The sequence below is a fragment of the Trichechus manatus genome, unplaced genomic scaffold (assembly GCF_000243295.1).
Source record: "Trichechus manatus latirostris isolate Lorelei unplaced genomic scaffold, TriManLat1.0 scaffold00028, whole genome shotgun sequence".
In the NCBI taxonomy this organism is placed as follows: Eukaryota; Metazoa; Chordata; class Mammalia; order Sirenia; family Trichechidae; genus Trichechus; species Trichechus manatus.
The window spans coordinates 5958262-5971287 of record NW_004443964.1 but is presented as its reverse complement, the minus strand read 5'-3'; positions in this window follow the sequence as shown (position 1 = coordinate 5971287).

The following is a 13026-nucleotide window of genomic DNA, read 5'->3' as shown; positions in this document are numbered from 1 at the left end:
CCGGGAGGCCGGAGAGACTACAGGTGCCCGGGAGGCCGGGGCGGGGTCTATAGCCCGGGGGCGGGGCCGGGAGTGCCTGGGGCGGGGCCAGGCGGCTCTTGGGGCGGGGCCGGGTGACCTGGGTGGGGCTATAGCCCGATGAAGGGTCGGGCAGGCCAGGTGGTCCTGGAGGGCGTGGCTGAGAGGCCTGGGCGGGGCCAGGCGGCTCTGGGGGCGGGGCCGCGAGGTCTGGGCGGGGCCCCGGATCTGCACCGGAAGGAGCGTCCGCCACCGCGGGCCCCTGCCCCTAGAGGGTCCTCGCAGACGTAAGACCCTATTTTCCCCGCGAGCTGGTTTCTTTGGAAGCAGTTCTCTCTCCCCTCCCTGGAGAAGTGCAGAGTCTACGTCTGAGCTGCCATCGTCACATCACTCACCCCAAGAAAGACCACGCAAGCACCCAATAACAATTACCTCCCATTCTCCTGCCTCCAGCGCCCTCACCGTCAGGCCAAATAGGCTTGTTCCCTCGAACTTTTTAGTCCGAGAGCTTTTGCCTTCACCCTCTCCTTGAAGCACATTCGGAGCATCTCGAGTTTTCCAAACTCTACTGCAGCTGACGCGCCCTCGCCCTTCTGTTTGAAGTGCCTTAATATGTTATCTCATCGAATCCTCAGGATAGCCCCGTGAAAACCCAAAACCAAACCCACTGCTGTTGATTCCAACTCAGTGACCCTATAGGACAGAGCAGAACTGCCCTATAGGGTTTCCAAGGCTGTAATCTTTACAGAAGCAGGCTGCCACATCTTTCTATTGCAGAGTGGCTAGTGGGTTTGAACTGCTGAGCTTTTGGTTAGCAGCAGAGTGCTTTAACCACTGTGCCACCAGGGCTCCTTCTGTCCCTGTTTTAGGAATGAGGATACTGAGGCAGGGAGCGATGTTAGTGGAGCAACTGAGATTTGAACCCAGTGGCAATCTGACCTCAGGCTCTAGCAAATGCTCCAAACACCTGAGCTGGGTCGTGCCTCTGGAGCCCCCAGAAAAACTCAGTGAAGCCCCTGGGGGAGAGGGGGGATTCATGCCAAGGGCAGAAATAGAGAATTCCTGGTGGTAACTAATCTGACCTCACGGATTTGTCCCATAGAAACACTGGCACGAGTGTCCAGGTACGTGCGGGATGCTCATCACGGGTGGAGCAGGAGGCAGGGGTATCTGATCGACTGTGGTTAGAACTGTTGGTAACGCCACACAGCTGTTAAAAGCTATTCAGCAGCTCACAGCTCACTTTGTGCCGATACGGAATTACTAAGCGAAAAAATTCATTACGTGAGAAAGAACAAGCTGCATGCTTAGTATAATCCATTTACCTAAACTTAAGGAGAAAGTCCATATACATGCTAGTGGAGCCCTGGTGGCAAAGCGGTTAAGAGCTCAGCTGCTAACCAAAAGGTCAACAGTCAGCAGTTCAAATCCACCAGCTACCTGCCACTCCTTGGAAACCCTATGGGGCAGTTTACTCTGTCCTATAGGGTCACTATGAGTCAGAATCCACTTGAAGGCAACTTTTTTTGTTTTAGATCTATCAAAAAGGAGCCCTGGTGGCACAATTGTTAAGCACTCAGCTGCTAACTGAAAAGTTGGTAGTTCAAACCCACCTAGCGGCTCCTCAGGAGAAAGACTTGGCAATCTGCTTCTGTGAAGATTACAGCGTGGGAAACCCTATGAGGCAGTTCTGCTCTGTCCTATAGGTTCGCTATGAGTCAGAATCGACTCGACGGCAATGGTTTTTAAAGGTGTAGGAGACCTTGGCAGGTAGGGATGAGGAAAGGGGTTTCCAGGTGCAAAGAACTAAGACACAGGAGCAGGGAAACCCTGGTTATGGCAGAGAGACTTCTGGCCCTTGGTTTGGCTGCATCACAGTGTTAGGAGACAGGTCGGGCGTGTGGCGGAGGCTCTACGTGCCAGGTTAAAGGTGTAGACTTTATCCTGTAAGCAATGGGGAGCCATAAAGAGTTTTAAAACCAGGAAGTTGCACCCTAACACTTTACACTTGTGTAGCCCTCTTTGAAAAGTGCGTTCACGTACACGATGTCATTGTCTGATCTTGAGAACATTCCTGCAAAGTAGGCAGGGCAGGCTTTGCAGATGAGGAAACTGCGGCTATTGTGGGAGAAAAGCCACAGACTCGGTTTTAAAATGAGAAGCCCTTACACCAAAGTTCATTACAGCACTTTTAACAATAGCCAAAAAGGTTAAAACAACCAAAATGTCCATTAATAGATGATTGGATCAACAAAAGGTGGTCTTTACACACAGTGGAATACTAAAACCCCCTGCGATTGAGTCGATTCAGATTCACAGCGCCCCTGTGGGACAGACTGGAACTGCCCCATCAGGTTCCCAAGGTTTCTTTGTGGAAGCAGACTGCCACATCTTTCTCCTTTCGACCTTTCGGTTCACAGCTAAGTGCTTTAACCGCTGTGCCGCCGGGGCTCAATGGAATACTACTCAGCCATAAAGAGAAACGAAGTCTTGATGCATGCCACAACCTGGATGAAACTTGAAAACACGGTGTTGAGTGAAAAAAAGTCAGTAGCAAAAGGAAAAATACCGTATGATGTCACTTACATGGAATATGTAAATACATACAAACCAAAGATTATTAGTGGCCAGCAGGAGCGGGAGGGAGGGGAAAGAGAGTTTTTGCTTAGAGGGCATTGAGGTTATGTTCATGGCGGTGGAATGATTTGGAAAAGGGATAGAGAGAAACGGCGCACAATTTGAAGAATGTAATGAATGTCACTGAATTATACACATAGAAATGGATGAGATGGCATGTTTTGTTATGTATATTTTCAATGCAATAAAATAAAATGAAACAAGAAAACTTTGCACTGTGTGGCAGGAAAGTAGGAGAGTGGCGCTCAGCAGCTAGAGACTGGGGACAACCACAGCCCCGTTCCCCACACGTCAGGATGACAGGCTTGCTTTCATATCTACGCAATCCCCCTCAAGACTCGCCTGGTGGTCCGCAGGGATGAAAGGCCTTGTGACATTCAGACCAAGAGGAGACATCGTGACCCTCTGAAGAAAAAAGTAAAAGGACCTTAAAGTCATAAGTCAGCAAACTCAAAGAGATTCTCGTAATGGACCTTTGAATGACGTCCTGGTATTTGTCCAGGGCAGTAAAATGTTAAGGATCTCTTTGTGAGCTGAGGACTCTTAATTTTTAGAACACGTGAATGAAGTTCTGTTGAGTAAGAGGGTACTGATTTCCTTGCCCAGGTTCAGAGAAGTTTGGGGATGTGCCCAAGGCAGCACAGCTGGAGGGCAGCAGAGCTGGAAGCAGGACCCAAGGCCCACACTTTCTTAGCCACCATGGTGGACCACACCCATGTTTCAGAAGAATTATTTTGGCTGTGCTTAGAATGAACCGGAGCCCTGGTGGCACAGTGGTTAACAGCTTGGCTGCTAACCAAAAGGTTGGTGGTTGGAACCCACCAGACATCTAGCTTCTCTGCGGGAGAAAGATGTGGCAGCCTGCTACCATGAGGATTACGGCCTTGGAGTCTCTGGATACGTTACTAACCATAAAAGCTATTGCTGTCGAGTCCATTTTGACTCATAGCAGCCCTATAGGAACTGCCCCATAGGATTTCCAAGGAGTGGCTGGTGGATTTGAACTGCCAACCTTTTGGTTAGTAGCTGAACTCTTAACCACTGTGCTACCAGGGCCCCATGGATATGTCACTGGGGGAGGAACAATTCAGAAAAGGAGGGTGAGAATGGTTGCACAACTTGAAGAATGTAATCAACGTCACCAAATCGTATATGTAGAAATTGTTGAATTGGTGTATGTTCTGCTGTGTATATTTTCGACAACAACAAAAAATGAAATAAATTGTTACACCCCCACAACAAAAAAGAAACCTTATGGGGCAGCTCTACTCTGTCTTGTAGGGTCGCTATGAGTCAGAATCGGCTTGATGGCAACAGGTTTGGTTTTGGTAGAATGGTCTGGTTTGGGTGAAGGTGGGGAGGCCAGTGAATAGGCTCCTGCAAAAGTCCAGGTGAGAGGAACTGGGGAGGGAGTCAGGGAGCCCAGGGGAGAGGAGGGATGCAAAAGGCATCTCTTCTTTCCAGCATTTGGCCAACACTAGCCCCCAGCTAGTTAGTGTTACACAGCTAGTTAGTGGTGAGCTGGGTATGCCTTCAGCGCCAGTGCCCTCACCCATGGACCTCCAGAGTGCAAAGTTAGGAGGGAGTCAGTCGCCCTAGGTGGGGTGAAGTTGAATTTTCCAGACAAGATGACCAAGGTCTAGCTTCTGGGGTGGTGCAGCTGGTATTGATGGTGCAGAGTCGCCATCTAGTGTCAATAAGGGATACTGCACCAAGGAACCCGGCCAGGTCGGGGAACCTGCTGTTGTGGGTTGCTGCCCAGTCGACTCCTACTCTTGGCCACCCCGTGTGCGCCGTAGGCTTTCCAAGGCTGCGACCTCTCTTCTGAGGCAGCTTTGGCTGGGTGCAAACTGCCAAGCTTTTGGCTAGTAGTAAGTGCTTAATCATTTTCCCCACTCAGGGAGCTACGGAGGAAGCTGAGGAGGCCACAATTCTTGCTGGCCCCCTCTACCTGCTTTCTCATCTGGGAGGGAGGCTGTCCACCTAAAGGTTATGAGCACAAGAGCACAGGCTGCCTCTTAAGCGGCCTTGTCAGTGTTAGTAAGATGCCACCCTGCCCGTCTTTCAGGACCTTGTACCCAGGAAGGCGTACCAATAACCCTTTATCTGGGGGTTCGTGTGCTGCAAGACCCCAGACACCCCAAGAGCCACCTGACACCCAAGGGAGAAGCTGGGGCATCCAGCATCCTGGGGACTTGGGAGGAGGCTGATGTGGCCGACTGCCGGTGCCTGGGGTACATCTCAGCTCGGGACACTCCTGGGGCAGTCCCCTCCCCCAGGGGGGCCTTGAAATCTCCGCCTCCCTCCTGCAGTCTCCCCCTCCCATGTGGTGTTTCACCCATTATCAGCCTTCCGCTGGGTCATCCTAGCCTCTCCCAAGGCTCGGTCATTCAGACTGACCTTCGAGAAGAAGCTTTAAATGGGATTCTGATGTTCACGTCACCTCCCCCATCCCCACTTGGACACTCAGCATCTTCCCTCCCCCCACTTTGGAGCCCACAGTCCCCCTGGGAGGGCAGATTGGCGTGGGGGCAAGGGCGCTGGCCTTAGACACATACCCAGATCACCACTGACTAGCCCTGTGATGTTAGGCAAGTTCCCTAACCTTGGGCGCTGAGGCTTCCCTGAGAAGACCCGCCACCCACAAGCCATAAACAAAGAGATTGGCAGATTCGACTACATAGACCCTGCCAAAGTCTGTGCCACAGAAGCACCACAGACAAAGTTAAAATACAGCAACTGGGAGGAAGTATTCGCAACGTATGTAACTGACAAAGTATCAGTACCAAGAATCTAAAAAGAAGTCCTCCGAATCAATTTAAAAATGACAAAATAGTCTAGGGGAAACCTGGGTAAAGGGTGTTGTTATTGTTAGCTGCCATCAAGGCTGTTACAACTCCTGGTGACCCCACGTGTGGAAAGTAGAACAGCTCCATAGCGTTTTCAGGGCTGGGACCTTTTGGAAGCAGATTGCCAGGCCTGTCTTCCAAGGCACCTCTGGGTGGGTTCCAACTGCCAAACTTTCAGCTAGTAGTCAAGTCATGTCTCCGCCAGGGCCCCTTTGGGCTAAGGATAAGAGCATATAATTCATAGAAGATTAAGTGAGTTTATGAGAAGATGTCCAACCTCCCTAGTACTTAAGCAAATGCAAATTAAACCTCTGCCAACCCCTAATGGCCGCATCTGGGTTTCTAAGTGGTAGCCACCAAGGAGCCAGGGCTCCCTAGAGAAAGGGCTGGCTCCAGGTCCGGAGCAGGCAAAGTGCCTGCGGCGCCTGGGAAGGCTTGCTGGTGGTGCAAAGCAGAGAAGCTTTCCAAGATTAATGGGGTCAAAAGGGCACAGTAACCAGCTGCCAGGGACCCCCGCTGGCCAGACTGTAGCAACTTGAGCCTCCAGAAGAAAGATGATTGTAGCTGATTAAAATACACCGGATTTATGAAAATCCACGTGTTCCTAAGAAACTCGAAAAAGAGAAATCCAGAGGAACCCTTGGGGCCCCATCGAGGTGTTTATTAAACACGTGCCTTACTTTGAAAATTGATAAAGGAAACAAATCAAGCATTGATCCCGGCTTCCCAGTAGGAGCTGTATCTCAAGGTGACCGAACACCCCCAGTTGAGGAAGGCAAACTCTGCTTCATAGAAGAATCCCTGCTGCCTTAGTTGTTTATGGCTGCATAACAAATTACTTAGCTGCTTGAAACAATGACCGTTTGTGTATTATCTCACAGTGTCTGTGGGCCAGGAACCCAGGAGCAGCTTAGCGGAGTCCTCAGGCTCAGGGTCTCTCACGAGGTTTCTGCTGAGCCTGCGGTCATCTCAAGGCTCAACTGAGAGAGGATCCCCTTCCAAGCTCACTCACTCATGGGTTGTTGGCAGGATTCAATTCCTCACCGGCGGCTGGACTGAGGGCTTAGTTTCTCACTGGCTGTTGGCCAGAGGCAGGCTGGCTTCATAGGTGGGTGACCCATGAAGTCCTACAGGGCCCCATGCTCAGAAGGGGCCCCTGTTTGGTTAAACGCTCCGCGGTCGCCATCTTGAACTTCTGAATAATTCTATCTTTGAACTTGTGTTTTGTGAGTGAAGTCCAATGGGACAATGGAGCCTGCAGGTGAGCAGAGGAGATCCCAGCCATTGGAGTGCTATCATCACCATCTGCATGAAGCATTGGAGGTGTCCTGTAGGCACAGGATTCGGGGGGACCCACATTGTGTGGGAGTTCAGCAAGATTCAAGGAGAAGGTGAGGTAAGTGTACTGAGGAAGTCGTCAGCTTCCACGGTATGGATGAAATGTGTGAATATCAAGAAGTGAAATAAAAACAGCTGTTTGTTTTGCGCAGCTTTTCCACAGTACTGGTAAAGACAAAATACAGTACAATCTGCATATACGAGTCACAAACTATAAATTGTGTAGTTTTGAGGATTTTGTGTACAAATTAAATGACCCTGTATTTCCATTTAAAAACTGGCATTGCTTAAAAGCTTGCAAGCTGCCATCCAAGGTACAATTGGTCTCCATTCACCTGGAGCAACAAAGGAAGAAAGAGAGTAAGGAATAGGAGGAGGAAATGGAATGTGTGGCTAATTGCCTCCATGAACAACTGCCATGAGACCAGAAGAACTGGATGGTGCCCAGCTACCATTACTGAACATTTTGATAAAAGATTCTATAGAAGAATCCCTATCAAAAGGGTGAGAAATGCAGAACAGGATTTCAAGTTTTCATGGAATCCAGACTTTCTGGTGCCATAGAGGCTGGATGAACTTCCAAAACTATTGCCCTGAGATAATCTTTAAACCTCAAATCTTAAACTAAAAGTATCCCCTGAAGTCTTCTTAAAACCAATCATTTAGCTTAGCTAGTAAAGAAGGTCGGCCTTGAGCATTGTGTTATTTTAAGATCTATCTATATGGGACCAAACTGACAACAGAAACTCAAAAGGATAGACGGGAATCTTAGAGGGCAGTGAGTTTATGTTAACGGGGAGGAACAACTCGGAAAAGGAGGGTGAGAATGGTTGCACAACTCGAGGAATGTAATCAGGGTCACCGAACTGTACGGGTAGAAATTGTTGAATTGGTGCATGTTCTGCTGTGTATATTGTCAGCAACAATAAAAGTAAAATAAATTATATAAAAAACTGGCATTGCACAATATAAAGATGAACCGTAAAATTCATGCTAATAATTTAAAATTTTATTTTTCTTAGCATGGCATGAAATAGCAAATAAAAACCAAGTCAAAGGAGACCACGGAAATCAGGAAAAGCTTTATATTTTAGTACCTTCAGTGAAGGAGTCCCTGGGTGGTGCAAACAGTTAAGCACTTGAGTGCTAGCCAAAAGGTTGGGATTCGAACCCATCCAGAGTCACCTCAGAAGATGGGCCTGTCGATCTGCTTCCGAAATGACACGGCCTTGAAAACTCTACGGCGCAGTTCTACTCTGCTTACATGGGGTCGCCGTGAGTCGGCATGGACTCCATGGTAAGTCACAACAACTCTTTCTTTCTTGCAGTTTTGAACAAGGAGACCCCGCATTTTCATTTGTATTGGTCTTTGCAAAGCATGTAGCTGGCCCTGGCGAGGCCTCCTCCAGCTGCTTGCCACCTGGGTCTTTCCATCCGGGAGCTCACAGCACAACAGCTGGTTTCCATCGTCGGATTGAGTGAGCGAGTAAGAGAGGGCCAGCAAGATGGAAACCAGTCTTCCTGTAACTTAATCTCAGATGTGTGGTCACCTTTGCTCTGTTGTGTTTGTTAGAAACAAGTCACTAGGTCCGTATGCTAAGTGAAGGAAGCCAGACAGAAAGGGCCACATATTGTATGAGCCCATTTATATGACACGCCCAGAAGAAGTAAATCCACAGAGACAAAGCAGATTAGTGGTTACCAGGGGCTGGGTGGAGGGAGGAATGGGGAGTAGCTGCTAATGGGTAATGAGAATGTTCTGGAACTAGATAGAGGTGGTGGTTGCATAACATTGTGAATGTAAGAATACCACTGAGCTGTTGACTTTCAAGTGGTTAGTTTTCTGAAATGTGAATTTTACTTCAATAAAACTGAGGAACGGTTTTAATTCTCCTGGAATCCAGATTTCTGGGGTCTGTGGAGTTGGGGTGACCTGCCCAGGCCATTTGTCCTTAGATGTCCTTTTGAACCTTGAGCCTTGAAGAAACTGGTCTCTTAAAAGTCATCTTTAAGACAAACAATGATCTCGCTAATTAGTAAGATCATTTTGCTGTGGGCATTGTGCCCTTTTGAAGAATTCAGTCAATTTCGGGAAACAAGCTCCAGGGTCTGACTGGAAGCTGTGTTTTAGGGTAGATTGTTGCTATGAAAACACTGTTCTGGCCCCGTTTCCGTGGTGATGTTGATGGGGTGAGGTATAAGAGTCTGGAAGTTTTCTCGTCTTCAGAACTCTCCTCTGACTTCCATACCAGATCTTTCCTGGTTCATGAACTGAAAAAATAAGGCTAATGAGTTCATATATACAAATTTAATATTGTGTCCTGGTTAGAATGGGAGAAAAATGTAGAGCAAAACCCAAATTCATAGAGAAGACCAGACCCCCGAGACTATCACCCTAAGATACTGTCTTGGGCTGGGTTCTCTAGGGAAGCAAAGCCAGTGAAGCATATAAATATATATACCTAGAGAGAGAGATTTATATCAAGGAAATGGCTCACGCAGTTGTAGAGGCTGGAAAGTCCCAAGTCTGTGGGTCAGGCTGGAGGCTTCTCCTGACTCACGTAGCCGCAGGGCTGGCAAACGCAAGACTGGCAGGTCAGACAGGATGGTTCTGACTCACAGGCTGCAGAGACCGATGAATCCCAAGATCAGCAGGCAAGATGGCAGGTAAGCTGCTACCTCAAGTTCCAAGAACCGTAGGTCAGAGAAGAGGAACCAACTTCAGGATGCAGAGCGAGCAAAGCTAACAAGCCTTGCCGGGAAGTCCACCTAGACTGGCTGGAGGCCACACCCCCAAGGAAACTCCCTTTCAACTGATTGGCAACTCACCGCAGATCCCATCATGAAGGTGATCACATTATATCAGATCTCATCATGGAGGTGATTACATCATCCTACAACTGCCAAACTGCATCATAAGTGCCAAACCACTAGGAATCATGGCCCAGCCAACTTGACACACAACCTTAACGATCACAGATACCCTTTTAACCTGGAACTGAAGCCACTCCCGGAGGTCACTTTTCAGCCAGATAATAGACTGGCCTACAAAATAAACAATAACACCTGTGAGGAATGTGCTCCTTACAACAATCAACTGTACGAGACCAAAGGGCAACATTTACCCAAAAGCAAAGATGAGAAGGCAAAGGGGCAGGGAAACCGAAGGGATAGAAACAGGGCCGGCGGGGTGGAAATGACTGTAACCAACGTCACGGAACGATTTGTGTGTGAATTGTTGAATGGGAATCTAATTTGCTAAGTAAACTTTCACCCAAAACACAATAAAATATTCAAAAAAATTTAATATTGTGAAGATTTTACTTTTAACAAAACAACAACAAAAAATCATTAGGTCTAGCCCACACTCGAGGGAAGGAGATGCTACAAGGGCATAAATACCCAAAAGAGAGGGCTAGAGTGCTATGCTGGAGAGGTAGTCAGGGAAGGCGTCTCTGAGGAGGTAACATTTGAGCAGTGGCCTGAGTGAAGGGAAAGCGGGAGCTATGAGATGGTGCAGGGGGAGAGCATTCCAGGCAGAAGTGAGGGTCACTGGGGGCCATCTTGGAGACTGCCGACCACACTTGCCAACAGCAGTGGTAAAAACAAACACACAGACAACCCTTGCTGCCGAGTTGACACCAACTCAGGACAATGTCAGATTAGAACTGCACTCCATAGGGTTTTCAAAGACTGTAATCTTATAGAAGTAGATCGCCAGGGCTTTCTTTCAAGGCACTGCTCTGTGGATTCAAACCGCAAACCTTTGGGTCAGTAGCAGAGTACAGAGCGCGCCACCCAGGGACTCCTTTATAACGGCAATGTGACAATACTTGGTTTACCCATTGTCACGAATGTGTCACAGCAACGCAAGATGTTGCTAACAGGAAAAACAGTGTGTAAGGGAAGGAGTATAGGGGAACTCTCTGAACTTCCTGCCCAATTTTTCTGTAAGGCTACAAGTGCTCTAAAAAATAAAGTCTCTTTTAAATTGCATTAAAGTATTATTTACCTTGATTCCTGAATTTCTTGGTACACCTTAAATCTTGCCTCACTCGCCTTATCCTAGCCCCACACCTGACAGGTGAGGCGCATGTCCTCATGGAGCTGATGTGCTAGTGCGGGAGGCAGACAAACTAAAAGTACAATGTCAGGTCAAGTTCAGAGCAACGAGGAAAAGTAAAAGAGGTAAGAGGAGAGAGTCCCAGGGTGCTATGTTAGAGAGGTGGTCAGGGAAGGCTTCTTTGAGGAGGTGATGTTTGAGCAGTGGCTTCAGTGAAGGAAGGGAGGGAGCCATGAGATGATGTAGGGGGAGAGCATTCCAGGCAGAGGAAATAGCAAGTGGAAAGGCCCTGGGACAGAAGCATGCAGCCACGTTTGGGAAGCAGCAAGGAGGTGAGAGCGAGGGGGAGCATGGGGGAAATAAGGCTGGAGAGATCAGCCAGGGCCAAATCATGGCGGCCTGCGGGGCCAGCCCGGGACTCTGCATTCTGTTTCTGTGTAATAGGAAAGCTTGGGAGGGTTTGGATGGGGCAGGAGGGGATGTCATGACTTGATTCACACAGTGGATCTGGCCGCTGAGTGGAGAACGCCTGAAGGGAGTGACAGCGCAAGCCAGAGACTGGTGAGGAGGCTTTGCAGCCGCCCAGGGAGAGATGATGGCTTCCTTCCCTGGGCCGTTCCAAACTGGGGACCAGCCAGAAGTCCCTGGGAAGGTGACAGGCACGGATGTGCTGGCACCGAGTCAACCACTGTTGGCATCCTTAAGTGAGCTGAGCACAAACCCACTTACTGTGCAAGCTCAAGGGGGCTTCTTCCTGCCCAAAGGAATCTCAGCAAAGCCAGTATGTATGATATGATCCCAACCCAAACCAAACCCATTGCCGTCGAGTCAACTCTGACTCACATGCTCTCGACTTACTGGGAAATATTACATACATATACACGTGCATATATATGCCACGTATAACGTGGGTGTGCATAGAGAAAACACTGAAAGTGTATGCACCGAACTATTAACCCATTACCATCAAGTCAATTCCAACTCATAGCCACCCTATAGGACAGAGTAAGTAGAACTGCCCCATAGGGTTTCCTAGGCTGCCACATCTTTCTCCTGAAGAGCAGCTGGTGGGTTCGAACCGCCGACCTTTTGGTTAGCAGCTGAGCTCTTAACCACTGGACCACCGGGGCTTGTTCCACCAAAACATGAACCATGAGGGAACGCAGGTAATTTCTATTTCTTCTTATGCTTTCCTCTCTCCCGAATTTCCCACAATGATCATACATTGTTTTTGTAGTTGTCCAAGGGCCCCTAAATGCTATTTTAAAAATTACATATAAAAATTTAAAGCCTCATAAATGTTTTAAGGTGTACAAATCGGGGAGATTGGCTGAGAGTGATGGATTGTGGGTGAGTTCTTTGTCTCTCTAAATTTTCTGAAATCCACTTAATTTTTTTTTTTTAACATAACAAATTATTTCTTTTAACAATGAACAGTACTGCACGCTCTGTTTTGGACTTAAATGAGGCCAAGGACTCATGTACCCCCACCGCCCACCCCCACCTCCGCCCTGGGACAGCCCCTCCCCTCCTGCCCTCTCCCCACATTGTACCCCCACCCTTGCTGCAGAAAAGGGCTGGGGGAGGTGGAAGATGGGGAGGTGGGTTCCTCAGATCCCCAACTGGAATCTGAAGTCTATTTTCCCACAGAAAAACATAAAACGCAGGTCGTCGTTGAACTAGGGGGTTGGTTACTCAGACATGTCCACTGTGTCTGGGTAACCCTTGGGGGCTGCTCTGGGCAGCAAGCGTGTTTTACTTCCTGTGGGGAAACGCGCGCTGGGACCCGTCCATCGCCCGTCTTGTGAGGGACCCAGGGCTAGACCTGCCCAGGCTGCCCCTGCACAGTTATTCAGGGGCCCCCAGCCCTCAAGGCACTCGCTGGAACTTGCCACTCCCCAGGGGGAGAAACTCACGATTGGTGCTGGCTGCTCTCTCCCTTCAAGTCCATGGCTCACATCTCCAAGAATCACATACTGTCCCCTCCCTATACGTTCTACCACTTGGCATAATAAACTCACTTCTCTCCCTGCTCCGAGAATTGTCTCACCTCCCTTCACCAAAAGGTTGGCAGTTCAAATCCACCGGCTACTCCCCGGAAACCCTATGGGGCAGTTCCAC